This window comes from Grammomys surdaster, unplaced genomic scaffold (genome assembly GCF_004785775.1).
Source record: "Grammomys surdaster isolate TR1022 unplaced genomic scaffold, NIH_TR_1.0 225, whole genome shotgun sequence".
NCBI lineage: Eukaryota > Metazoa > Chordata > Mammalia > Rodentia > Muridae > Grammomys > Grammomys surdaster.
In genome coordinates this window covers 448056-462296 of record NW_021604670.1, presented here as the reverse complement: position 1 = coordinate 462296, position 14241 = coordinate 448056, and the positions used below count along the sequence as shown (strand labels likewise).

The 14241-nt window shown below is 38.2% G+C and overlaps 1 protein-coding gene across 4 annotated transcripts in view; it reads left to right on the top strand.

Annotated features, from left to right (window-relative positions):
• The first annotated feature begins 351 nt into the window (after positions 1–351).
• Fggy (FGGY carbohydrate kinase domain containing) overlaps positions 352–14241 on the top strand; it is a 363520-nt gene continuing 349630 nt past the window's right edge. For 2 of the 4 annotated variants that reach the window (XM_028773314.1, XM_028773312.1), the window contains exon 1: positions 415–436. The gene's annotated coding sequence lies outside the window, so the exon portion shown is untranslated. Of the gene's footprint in view, positions 437–14241 lie in introns of all 4 variants that reach the window. The other 2 variants (XM_028773313.1, XR_003712158.1) reach the window with 2 other exon arrangements.

The following is a 14241-nucleotide window of genomic DNA, read 5'->3' as shown; positions in this document are numbered from 1 at the left end:
TGAAAAGTACCAGGTATAAAGGGCTCAAGGAATTGTAAGCCCATGCAACCCTGGTGTTCAGCTGAGGGCGATTTAACAGGAAATATCCATCACATATTGTAGAATTCAGGCTAGTGTAGCTGGCGCTCACAGGGAATTGCTTAGATTGAGCAGTCTCTGTTGCCTTGGCGTCTTTAAAATCCAGGCAGCGTTCTAGAGAGGAGTTTGAAACGCAAACCCACGACTTGCACTGTAGGGTGAAGGGGCAGGGCTCACAAGTACTGGCCATTCCCGGTGCCCGTTTCAAAGGACCAATCAGGTTGCGCCTTACAAGGTTTGCTGGCTGGACTGAAGCGGGCGGAGTTACAGCTTGTTTGGACCGCCCTGCTGGGTGCGGTGCGGCTGTGCATGGTGGCCTGCTGGCCTGCTAGCTAGAATGTGATTTCATATTGGACAAGTAAGTGACCCTCCCAGGGGCTCTTGCAGGCACGCAGGCTCTCAGCCGGCTCCCCCCAAAAGCTTCTCTAGCCTGTTAGATGTTTCCCTCCTTCACCTTTGGGTCTCATTGCAGCCAGGCCATTGGCTGGCCTTTCAGTTTCCTGTGTATTCGGGTGAAGTATCTTGCCCAAGGGAAAGGCCTTTACTGCAATCCCAACGACTGCCCTACAGATGTCTGGGGCCTAAGGCCCCATCTCTCCTAGTAGTGTACAGTTAATTAAATAAAGTGTTTTTCTTTCTCCCAGAAAGAGAATTTTGCAAACACCCTCCCCCGTCGTTTCCCTTCTCCCCTCAATTTGGGACAATTCTCTAAACACTGTAAGTCTTTGAATTCAAGTTTGGCAATTTGAAAGGCTGGTGCTGTTGAAGGCTGTAGAAGCTGAGCAGCTGGAGTTAGTGTTTGATGCGTACTTCAGTTTAAATGGGATAATGCCATCAGTCTTGTGACAGGGCTGTAGGCCAGGAAGGATATAGGGGCATCTTTACATTTTTATGAACTTCATGTCCATTTCAGGATGGAGACGCACTGTGGGGGAACTCCTCTGTCACTGGTCCTTTCACTGGAGCATTGCTTATATATTAGCTCTAATTTCTTCTCATAATTGAAGGGCAGGCTATGGCCAAGTTTGACCCTGTGATCAAGTGTGAAGTGTCAGTTCAAAAGGACCCATTGGACTGTGCTTTAGGGAGCAAATAAGTGAGGAACAATTAAAGTCTGACTGTGTGGCTGGATTTGTAGGTTTGTCTTTTGTTTCATTTTCTTGTTCCGTTTTAAAAGGTTTCTGGTTGTTATTGTGAGCTATGTGTGTCCTAATGTTTCCCTTTTCTGTTGCTAGCTTGGGATGCTGCTATTCTGTCTTCTGGAGTCTCCTATTAATGCAACTGCCATCCTTGGTCTTGACTTTATGGCTTCTGCCCTGGGCTGTAGGAGTGCGATCCCCGAGGACTGCTCCTGGCTGTGATGGGGTTTGAGGGTGGGAAATAGGGAGTGAGGAGGACCTGTGGATGATTTTTTTTGAGGGGGAAGTGGCATAGGATTAGGAAGTCAAAGTTTTCAAGTGGGAGAAGGGAATAACCCAGCAGGTAGAGCACTGTTTTTTGGGAAGGTGGCCAGGCATTCATCCAGGCTGTAATGAATTTTGGTGGGTTTTGTCTTCTGGAGTTTAGTTCCTTTTCTATAGCCTTTATCTAAAAACCACAGCCAATTATTAGCCTTTAAAAAGAGAACAACAACAACAACAACAACATAAAAACCAGGTCGGAGCAAAACTCCTAGCCAGGAGGGGAGTTTGAAATAGTTGTCTTGTCTGGACTGTGTCATAGAGATCATTTAACTCTGAGATGATTGCAGGAAGCAAGGTGTTCTTATTTGGGATAGTTAGTAGCAGTCCTATTGAGGAGTGACTGACATACATTTAACTGTATAGTTTAGATTCCATTTGCTGAGATTTTAAACATTTTAGCATCATTGTTGATAATGGATTTTGATTTGTAAATTTCCTTTCTTCTATTTTCTGACTTAGGGAGTATTTACACACACACACACACACATGCACACACGCCCCCCCCCCCCACTTTCTCTCTGATGGTTAGTAGAATTCACTAGCAAAGCCACCTTGGCCTGAAGCTGTATGTGAGGGATGCCAAGGACAAAGCCATTTGATCTAAAAGCCTCCTTACACTTCCTCCTGCTGTGAGAAACCCATGGGAAAACTAACTTAAGGCATGGCAAGTTATTTTGGCTCATGATTTCAGTTCATCTTGGTAGGAACAGCTCAGATTATCATGGACAAGGGGGAGATGTTTTTTGGTCTAAGAAGATGTTTTTAGGGTAGTATGCAAGTTATGATAGAAAATGATTTAGGTACAGAACTCTGGACTCACCAAGGTAGGGTAGGTGATAGAATTATCTAATTGTTGCCAAACACAAATGGACTGAACACTGTGAATGTAATTCTTGCATGATGGTTTTCATAGTTGTTTTTATAATGTATAGATTATCATTGTAAGAAAAGGAGCCTTTTATTGGACTAATCAGGAATTAATGGGGGAACATTCTATTCAGCACATTGGTTACATAATACACAAGATGAACCTCAACAAAGGGAAAAAGTATGTTTCCCTGGTGGGCTCATTCTGTATCCCTGTCCCATCACACCCTGCCGTTCATGCCCGGGATGGCTCTTGTCTTTCAGTCACTCTTCTCATGGAATAGTTACATAGATATCACACAGATACACCAATAGTGTACTTTTATTAATCAGACACTAAACATTTTAAAATGTTCACATTTCATATTTATCACCACAGGCCTATCCATATTGTGTTTTATTCTGCCTCTCCAAGCCTTAGTGGGTTATAACTAACAATATATATATATTTGATCTCTCTCTCTCTCTCTCTCTCTCTCTCTCTCTCTCTCTCTTTATATATATATATATATATTTATATATATATATATATATAAATATAAATATATATATATATAATCTCTCTCATTCCTTCCCTCCCTCTCTTCTATGTGGTTGTTTTGACTGCTAATTGATGTATATGTATATATATGTACATATATATCAGTGTAGATGATATATTTTTATATATGTGTATATACATATGTAACATCTGACACAGTATTTGTTTTCTTCGGTGATTAATAATTTTAAATTCTTCTCTATGAACAAATTGCAAGGATATAATGTTAACTTTATCACATGTTTACATTGAATCTCCAGAAGATTTTCAATTTATAACTGAAAGTTTATAGTTGTTGACCAACATCTCATGACCCCTACCTCCCACCTGCTGGTAACTACCATTTTATTTTCTGTTTTAAGAAGTTAGAGCCTTTTGGATTCTACATAGTGGTGATAGCCCAGTATTCCTTTGTCCCTTGTATCTGTAGGGGATTTTTGTTCCAAGCCTTCTAAAGATCCAAAACCCTATTAATGGTCAAGGTTTATTTATTTATTTTTATTTTTGGAATTTAGGATGTTATCCATCAAGCAAAACAACTGCCATCCTAATAAGATGAGCTGTGCCTTCTTGTCTAGACAGGGTATAGGAAGTCATTGGACCCGCATCAGAGTAAACCGCCATTTTTTTTTTTTTTTTGCAGTCATTCCCCAATTACATGTGGCCTTAGGTTCCAGAGGAGATGCTAGAGTAAGATGGTACAAACTGGGGACTGGGTTTCTATCCATATGGCCACTGGGAAGCCATTATCTATACTGGGTGAAGACTTTCCATTATGGCTGCTTTGCTCCTGTCAGTAACCTCTTGTCCATGATCTATAAGAATGCCAATAAACTCATTGTTTCCCCATGATGACTTTTGATGGACTTGTATCTTGGTTTGTTGTTGTTAGAGAGGAAGGGGTAGACCTCCTCTCCTAGAAGGAAATTTAGTGATAGTATTCCCCTTTTCTTCCCTCCTTTCCTCTTCCCTTCTTTCTCCCTCCTCCCTTTCTCATTCTTTCTTTCCTTCCCTCCCTCTCTCTCTTCTATGTGAGTGTTTTGACTGCTAATTGATGTAGGAGGGTCCAGCCTACTGTGGGCAACATGATCCCTAGGCAGGTCTAAGAAATTTGCTAGCCAGTGAGCCAGCTAGCAAGTTGCATTTTCCATGTTTCCTGCTGTACTTCTTTGGCTATGAATTGAATTCTTTGATCGAAGGTAATAGTGTATAGAGTTTCAAGCAGGTCTGTCTCCTAGGTCCTGCTTTGAGTTTCTGCCTATCTTGACTTCCCTCAGTGACAGATTAATCTACAATCATGAACTGAAGTAAATGGCTTCCTCACCAACATTTGGTCAGGGTATTTGTTACAACAACAGAGATAAAACCAGAACACTGTCATGCTATACTGCTTAAAAGTAAAAAGGTCCCTATAGGTTTAGTATAGACACAATTGTTTTTTAAGAATGTTGATTTTTGGCTGATTATATATCTACAGATGTGGCAGGCTGAATTTGTGTGTGTGTGTGTGTGTGTGTGTGTGTGTGTCTGCCTGTCTGTCTGTCTGTCTGTGTAATGGACAAATCTAGCTTCATTCCTTTGCATGTGTCTAGCCAGTTATCCTTACCATCTTCTTTTGAAGAAACTTTTTCTCCATTGTGAATTTTTGGTGTGTGATTTTGAAGACGAATTGTGGCTTATTTCAGAACTCCATTGTATTCTGTTGGTTGGGGCATCTGTTTTTGACCTAGTGCTATCCTGATTTTAATACTATGGCTTTGCAATGTAATTCAAAATCAAGGAGTATGATGCCTCTAACCTTTACTCACCCTTAGTTTAAATCAAAGAGGGCTATGGGATCCAATGGAGTCTGTGTCCACTGGCCTTTGTAGAAAGGTGGCTTCAGAATTTGGCTGAACCGAGCCACTGTTTCCATGCATCATGGCTACCTTTCCCCAGGTCACTCTTGTTTTGTTTGGTCTGCCTCCAGGAGTCACTGAGTTATTTTTGCTTTATATACATAAGCACATCTCTTGCTCAAGTAGGGTTCAGTTTCATCTCAGACACAAACACATACACACACACACACACACACACAAATATATATGTATATATACACACACATATATGTATATAACATATCTATCATCTATACACATATACATATATATCATACACACACACACACACACATATATATATATATGATAGATTTAGATATTTTTGTTCTTTTTTTTTGTTGTTCTATATAAATAGGATTGTCTTTCTTATTTCTCTGGAAAATCTCACTGGTATTTTGGTAAAGGATTGCATTCAAGCTGCACATTATTTTTGGGGTAGGATGAGCATTTTAGCAATACTACTTCACCCAGCCCATGAACTTGGTTTGTCTTTCCATTTCTTTCTTTCTTTTTGTTTGTTTTAGTTTGTTTTTTTTTTAAATTGAAAATAGATTCTTGTTTCATACCATATATCCTGGCCACAGTTTCCCCTCCCCCCACCTTCTCCCAAATCCCTCCCACCTCCCTTCTCCCCTCTGTTCTAGCATCAATCTGATTGTTTAGGGATCTCCACAGTACCCCTTAACCAACAACTCAGCCCAATGCAGCCCAGTTACTCCCCTGGGAGACTTACCTGGTTAGGAAAGGTACCCCATTCATGTTCTACATCCTCCATTACTGGGAATCCTACTAGGCTCACCGTCATAGATCCCTGGAAGTTTCCACTGCTTTAGGTTTGCTCCCACCAGGTGCCCCCCAGTTCCAGCTGTCTCTCTCTGCACTCTCTCCCTCCATCCTTTTTACCCCCTCTAACCCTCTGCACTTGAATCCTCCTGCTCCTGTCCTCACCCATCCGGAGCCAACACTTACCTCCTGGATCCCCGTCTTAACCTAACCTCTCTGGGTCTGTGGAATTTAGTTTGATTATCATTTACTTAGCAGCTAATCTCCACTTATTAATGAATGCACACTATATTTAGCTTTCTGGGTCTAGGTTACTTTATTCAGGATGATCTTTTTCCAGTTGCAGCCATTTGCCTGTAAATTTCTTGATGTCTCCTCCTCCTCCTCCTCCTCCTCCTCCTCTTCCTCCTCCTCCTCCTCCTCTTCTTCTTCCTCCTCCTCCTCTTCCTCTTCGTCGTCTTCTCCTTCAGCTGAGTAATACTCCATTGTGTAATTGTATCACATTTTCTTCATTCTTCAGTTGAGGAACATCTAGATTGTCTTTTGTTTTCGGCTATTATGAATAAAGCTGTAATGAACATAACTGAACAAGTGTCCTTGTAGTACGACGGAGTGTCCTTTGTGAACATGCCCAGGAGTGGTAGAGCTTCGCCAAAGGCTTTTAGTTCTTAATATGAAGATCTCTTACATCTTTAGTTAAAAATTTCCTAACTTTTGTTTATCATTTAAAAAATGCTGTTGTAGTTGGGATTGTTTTCTTCAGATATATGGCTAATGAATAAAAACACAGACAATTTTTGTAGGCTGATTTTGTATCTTGCAAGCAGCTTACTGTATTTATTAGTTATAGCCGTGAGTGTGTGTGTGTGTGTGTGTGTGTGTGTAAGATAATTTCTCAGGGCCTGGGGAGATGGCTTGATTGATAAGTGTGCAGACCTGGGTTCAGATCCTAGTACCCATGGAAAGCCAGGCACTGTGGGTTGTGCCTGGATTCTAGCACTGGGGAAGTAGAGATAGGAAGATCTCTGGGGCTTGCTGGTCAGATAGTCTAGGTGGTGAGGTCCAGGTTCAGTGAGAGACCATGTTTCAAAAAGTCCAGTGGGAGTGACCAAGTGAATAAGATACCATCTATACATCAACCTCTGGCTTTCTTATAAACACATATGTCTTTGTGCACATTTACACTCATTTGAACACACATGACAATATTTGTATTTACCATACATGTAAACACAAATAAGAAACAAAGATTATGTCTGCAAATAAATCATTTTTCTTCTTCTTTTCCCAATTTTGATGCTTTTATTATTATTATTTTTCTTGGATTTGCAGGCTATGTAGAATAGAAAAGGCATGTGGTCAAGAAGGAATGGTATCAACTCTTCTTAGATGTTGGTAGAACACATCCGTTAAGTCATCAGATCCTGGACTATCTCTGATTAAAGATTTTTTAAAAAGTTATTGTTGGAGAATTTCATACATGGTAATGTTTAAATACTGAGTCTTCTCTTCACTCAGTATGAGTCTGATTAGCTTTTCTGTTTCTCCATTACTCATTGTTGGTAGATTGCATATCTGGAAACCTCTAGGAAATTTGTCATTTCTTCTTGCCTGTCCAAAGTGTGGGTATACATTTTTTTAATATTAATTTCTTATGATCTTTTTTATTTGCAGGCTATTAAAAGTAATGTCTTCTCTTTCATTTGTCTTTTCTTTTATTCCTCACTATAGATCCAGGCTTAGTTTTGTTTATCTTTTCAAAATGCTAATTGATCCCATTGGTCTTATTTATTATTTTTCTTGTCTCTGTTTATTTCTACTATGTTGGGCATTGTTTCTTTTGCTACTTTTGAGATTCAAATTTAGGTTATTTAAGAATTTAATTTATGTGGTCATTTATCAGGGTAATCTCTTTTAGAACAATTTTTGGTGTCTCTTGTAAGCTTTTGTACATTGTATTTCTGCACTGATATCAAAATAGTTCTTAATTTTCCTTCTGGTTTCAACTTTAAGTTATTTTGTACAAGAATGTTTGTTTTTTATTTTTGAGTTTTCTTCTTGTTATTGATTTCTAGCTTCATATCACTATGGTTTAAAAGATAATTAATTATTTGATTTGAGAATTTAGTTCATTTATATTTGGAGTAATTATTACTAGGTACAAACTCTTGCCATTTTATTAATTGTTTGCAATTCCTTTATTTCCTCATCCTGCTATCCTTATCTCCTGCTATCTTTTATGCTTTGAGGATTTTTAAAAAAATATAATAAAATGGGCATCTTTTTCGTTCTCCATTGTGTGTGCACCATAGTTCATGGCTACCTATTATCATGAGCTTTCTACAAAACATCTTATTATGAGCAAATTTTCATTCACAACTATCAACCACATATGAAAACTTTACACATACCTCATTTATGTTATGATTTACTTATTTCATGCAGTGAAATTAATAAATTATTTTATTTTTTTCTTAATACTTTTATCTTCTAATAACTATTAGGCTGAAATTGAAAGTAGTTTACTGGCTTTTGTTACAGTCTTCAACTATTCTAAATTTGACTATATATTTGACTTACCAATAAGTTTTTACTGTAACCTCTTTTCATATGATTCATTTTTCATCTTCATATCATTCCAGTTCAACCTGAAGACCCTGCTTAGGTCTCCTTCTGGCAGACCCATCATGGGCCATAAAGGTCTTGGGTCACTTTTCTTGTTTACCTTTTGTCCATTATTAAAAGATAGTTTTGCTGTAGTTTTTTCATAAATGGGGAAATGGAAAGTAGTGCATTGAGTATTCATTCTGTTCTTTCCCATCTGTAAAGTTCTGCTGAGAAATACGTTAGTATTCTAATGAAGGCTTCTATGTATGTAAAATTCTCTTTTCTGTTGCTGCTTTCAAAAAATATTTATTTTGACAATATGATGATGTAGCTAAGTAGTCCTGTCTGGATTGGACTCGTTGGAGCTCTTTGTAGACCTTTAAGACTCACCGACCTGAATATCCACGTTTCTGCCCGGGTTTGGGAAGTTTTCAGCTATTGTTTGTTTAAAGTAGCATTTGTGCCCCATTTTCTTCTCCTTTGAGAACTCCCATGATCTATATATCATTTTAGTTGTCTACCTGACATGGTCAAGGATCACCTGGGAGACAACTGTCAGTGGAGGATTCCCTCCAGCAGGTTGATCTGTGCATGCCTGAGAGATTTTTCTTAATTGGGTTAATTGAGGTGAAAGATCCACCCTGAATTTGAGCAGCACCATTTCTGGGGCTGAGCCCTGAGTGGTTTAAAAGTGAAAAAAGTAGGTTGTGTAGAAACATGACACAAGTCCGAGTTCATTTCCCTCAGCTCTTTGCTGTGAAATGATTGACTGTTTCAAGTTCTGCCGCCTTGACGTTCCTGTAACAGCGAACTGTAGCCTGGAATGAGGGCTAAGTCAAACTCCTTCTCCCCTAAGTTGTCTTTTTTCACGGTGCTTTATCATGGCAGCAGAAATGGAGCTAGAGCAATCCCAGGCTTTCTCATTCCGTCTTCACTCCCCCTTTGTTTCTGATTATAATTACGGATGGACTGACTAATGTTACAGGCGCTTCATTCTGTGCCGCCAGTATGCTGTTGATGCTTCTCACATGTGTCCTGTCTTCTTCAGCTCCAGAATTTGTTTTCGTAGACATTGGTTTCTCTGTGTATATTGCTTTTTCTGATTTGTTTTCTCTTGTTTTTCAGGTATGTCACTGAATGTCATTAAAACAATTAAAACAATTATTTAATTTCTTTAAATTCATTGACAAGCATTTTTAATGTCTTAGTTCCTTAGTATCAATTGATGGGCATTAGTGTTTTTTGTTGTTGTTGTTTTTGTGCATCTGTATGCTGGGTTGCATATATGTGTGTGCGTGTGCGTGTGCGTGTGCGTGTGTGTGTGCTGGAGATGCTTCTCAGAGTGCCTCCTTGTGGTCCTCTTTAATCAAGCAAGCAGTCATCTTATCTTGACTTTACTTATTAGTGTTGAGAAAGGAAAATCGTCCTTGATCATCTGACCTAGGGATTTTGAGAGACTCTGGTGTTTTCTCTGGCTGTGCTTACTTCACTTCTTTGTTTCCTTTTGGGGAGCCATCACTAAGATCATGTGCCTTCTCTTAATCCTGCAAATACATTTTCCCCCCAGCAAATGGGCATGCTTTCCTTCTCTTAGTTGTGCAGAGTCCAGCCACTGCATGTTTGTGAGCTACCTGTAAAGACTCATGTTGAGTGGACATGGAGGCTGGGATGAGCAGGATTAGCATCATCTCTGACCAGAGGGAGAAGTTGGCAGCATCGTGGAAGTGGTGCTCCTGATAACCTATCGCTACTGTGATATTCACAGTAGCTAGCTTTTCTAGCTTGATTAGTATGGATCCTTCTTTCTGGTCTTTTCGCCCACTCTCTCAGCTGCCCAATCCTCCGAATTTTTCAGGTCTTAACAGAGGATGCCTTGGGTGATATTGTGCACACCTGGAACAGTCAGCTTCTCATTGCTGTTCTCACCTTTCCCCCAGCGAAGAGTCCTGGACCATAGGGCTCTTTTTTGGCTCCACGTATGCTGCTGCTTTGGGGGACTGGGAAGCCTTATTCTTAGTCTTTTTAATGCACTTTCCCTCACATTCTCCCAGTGGTCCCCTCATTCATGTCTGTTTGTCACAGCCAGTATGCTGTGGTGAGGTGACAGAAAGCTACTTTGCTATTGTGTTCAGTTGATACTATTCCATTCTGTTTCATCTTGAGTGAAGCCTGATAATTTGTATGCCTCAAGGGATTTACACAAAGTGACTAATTTGTCAAATTTATTAACATGCTACTGTGCAAAAATATTTTCCAGCTGTTATTTTAATAGCTATAGCACTGATTCTAATTTCGTCTCTCTATTTCTCAATATTGGCAGTATGCACATTTTCTCTTTATTTTCATGATCATTTTGGGTAGGATTATATTAAATTTTTGTTCTTCTCAAGGTGCTAGGTTTTAGTCGAATTTATTTTCTCCGTAATTTTTCTGTCTTAAAAGTGATTATTTCTTCTGCACAGCGTGTTATTTCTTTTCTTCAGCATATATGGGGTTCATTCCCTTCTAGTTTCCTCAGGGGAGATGCTGAGTGCGTTTTCTTGAGACTTTTCTCATATTGACATTTGACACAGTTAATTTCTAGGCATAGCATTATTCATATCCTAAAACTTACACACTGTATTTGTGTTGTGGTAAACATATTAAAATCACATAGTTGCGTTCAAGAAGTATGTTAATTAGTTTCCATATATTTGAGGATGTGCTCTATAGCGTTTGATCACTTATAGGTCATCCTTTATATGACTTGAATTCTTTAGATATTTTAGACTTATTTTATGAGAATTATTTAGCCAACACAGACTATACTCTGGTTAGAACACTCACGTTATACTGGTCAGGTAGAGTAACAGTGTAACATTGGAAGTTCCAATCAGCTAGGGTGGGTTGATGGATTCCCATTGTATATCACACCCTTGCCCAGTTGTCTACTGTTTCTGTCCCTGTCAATCACCGAGAGCATAATTATTTACATGTATTTCTCTTTACTGAGCATAATTATTTATGTGTATTTCTCTTTACTGTTCCATCGTAGTTTGCTTTATATATTCTGGTACCATGTGATTAGGTGCATAAATTGAGCTGTATGCTTTGATATATCTTTCTTAACTGTAGCAAAGCTATTCAGTACAAATTGGTCTTCTTGGTGAATCACTCTGTGCTATTTCACAGTTTCTGCTAACAGAGATCTACTTAGTCATTGTTTAGGTCATATATATTTTTAAATCTGCTTAGTTGGATATTGATGGAGATAATTTGTTCCATTTCATCGCTGTGATATGGCATATCATGTTCCACTTCTGGCTTTTCACATTATGTTTAAACTGAGCTTCTTTTAGGCAGCATTTAATTAAACTAAATAAATTAGCAGTGGATAATCTGTCTTTTAATTGTCGGTGTTATTTCATTTGATATAATTATTCATTTATTTTTTTATGTTTGATATATCTTTCTTTACTGTAGCAAAGCATTATTAGGGTTGCTATCTAAATGGCTAATGCCAGTTGACAGTCACAACTGATGTTAAATGTCAGCAGTGCAACAAAAACATGAAGAAATCCCACTGGAGCAGCTCTTTGTAAACCAGACAAATGGCCAGGTGAACACGTTGCTTTGCTGAGTATCATCTTCTAAGTTCTTAGCTCACTGGTCTAAAACATTCACTGTTTTCTGTACACTGAAGTTTCTATCCTTGTCTTTTTTTGACAACTTGTTCCTGTTTAGATAGATGCAAAGAGAGTTATTTGGGCCATTTATGCCCATGGTCAAAAAATATATCTTCATGACACACATCTCGGTCTGTCTGAGCTTCAAATCCATTCCAAATAGCCCAAGGACTCTCATTTGTGTATCTTATTACCAGTCTTGAGTCAAGCAGTGGCCATAGAGCATTGCCAACCTTAGGATCAGCACCTACAGCAGCACTGGTTCTGGTTGCACAAGAACTTCCTGAAGTTTCACAGTTTAACTCAGAATTCACAGAGGCATACAGACAACAAAGACAAAGACTTCTATCACAGAGTATCTTTCATGGCCAGTATTTTGTTGCTTTTTAGAGAAATATGAAGAGAACAAAGGTAGATAAATGGAACTCTATTTACCTAGGAAATACAAAGGACACAAAAATCAGGAGTGACTAAAAGGGAAAAAAGCCTTTGCATCATTACAGGAAGGCATCACCTAACATTGCAACAGAGTCTTCAGGAGTGTCTTCAGGTTAGTGGAGCAGGAAGGACACGCATGGCATAATATGGCATATCCTGTTCTGTGTCTGATTTTTCACCATATGCTTAAATTGAGCTTCTTGTAGGCAGCATTTAATTAAATAAATCAACACTGGATGATGGGTCTTTTGTTGGAGTGTTGTTTCACTGATATAATTATTAATTTAAGATCACCATCTTGCTGCTTGATTTAAATCTTTGTTCCATTTGTTTGTTTGTCTTCTTTCTTTCTTAAAGTTTGACTTTTTTCTTTGCGGTATTCTTCTATTTTTGTTTTAGGATTTTTAATAGGTGTCTTTAGTCTATTATAATCGGCAACATATGATTGCACATAAAAAAATACATAGGCAGTGTGTTCTGTACTCTTAGCCTTCGTGTTTCTGTTTTTGCATATTTTACTTCTATATATCTTTAAACTTTTACTTCTATGTATCTTTGCATATATCATAATGTATGATTTTAACTAACGTTGAAGCAGTTCACTATCTTTTGAGATATTAAGGTTCTTTTAAGACAGTCTTTATGTTTATCCATGTGCTCTGTAGTCCTCATTCTGTTTTATAGGTGCATCTTTCTATGTACTAAATTTTCCCCCTTATTCTTGTGCTTCTGCTGGTGAGGAAGTTTTAGCTTTTGTTTCCTTCGACAATTCTTTATCTTACCTTTTTTTGAAATAAACTAGGAGCAAGATCTTTATTTCTGAGACATTGCTTTCTTTTTGTGTAACATCTTCTTTTTTTCTCTACCATCAAGTATTTATCTTTTTCAAAGATTTATAACCATTTAATTTTGGTATTTCTTGTTATAGTTTTCTCTCTCTCTCTCTTTCTTTTTTGAATATATATTTTGTGTTTCCAATTTGTTAAGATATTTGGATATGCAGCTTTATAGTTTTCATCCCAGCTGGTGAGTTTTTGATCATCCCATCTTTTAATATTTCTCTGGCTTTCTTTTTGATGGCTCCTTTAAGAGCTCCCATTTCTTATGCCCTTTGTTGATCTCCTAAAGTTATTCTCTATTGTGCTGTGGCTGGAGAGACGGCTTAGGTTTTAAGAGTACTCTTCTTCCACAGGACCTAAGTTCAGTTCCCAGCACTGATGTTGGGCAGCTCACAATTGGCTATAATTCCAGCTTCAGCAAGCTACCCTCTTCAGACACCTCCACTACTCACCATAATTAAAACACAATACAGATGAATATTAAAAAGTATTTCCGTTACATTTTAGATGATTTCTGTTGTATTATCTTGAAGTTCACAAGTATTTTTCCTTGAAATCTATAACCTTACTGAAAGTTTTTCACAGCAATCATTACTTAGTTTTTCAATTCCAGCAACTTAGCATATTCTTTGCATTTTGAACATTTGAACTTTTAAGTTGCCTTTCCTCTAGATTTTTGAGTACATAAAATAAAGTTATAGCAGCTTTTATTTCCTCTGATCTACTGATTATTTGTGCCAATACTAAGTGGCTGTCCATTTTACTGATTTATGTTTCATTTTGGCTTTTTACTCCTGTTTCTTTATATGAATGTTAATTTGTCTGTATATATTGGCAGAGGTGGTGGTACATGTATGAGTGTACATGTGTGTACATGGGTATATGAGCCCACAAGTGTTTGTGTTTAGGACAGAGGAGGACATCATATTCTGTAACACTGCTTTATTGAACTTGAAGTTCAATGACCAGTAAGTTCCCAGGATCTGTCTGTTTTTACTACAATCCTGGAGCTTAGGAAAGAGAGAAAGAAAGAAAGAAAGAAAGAAAGAAAGAAAGAAAGAAAGAGAGAGAGAGAGAGAG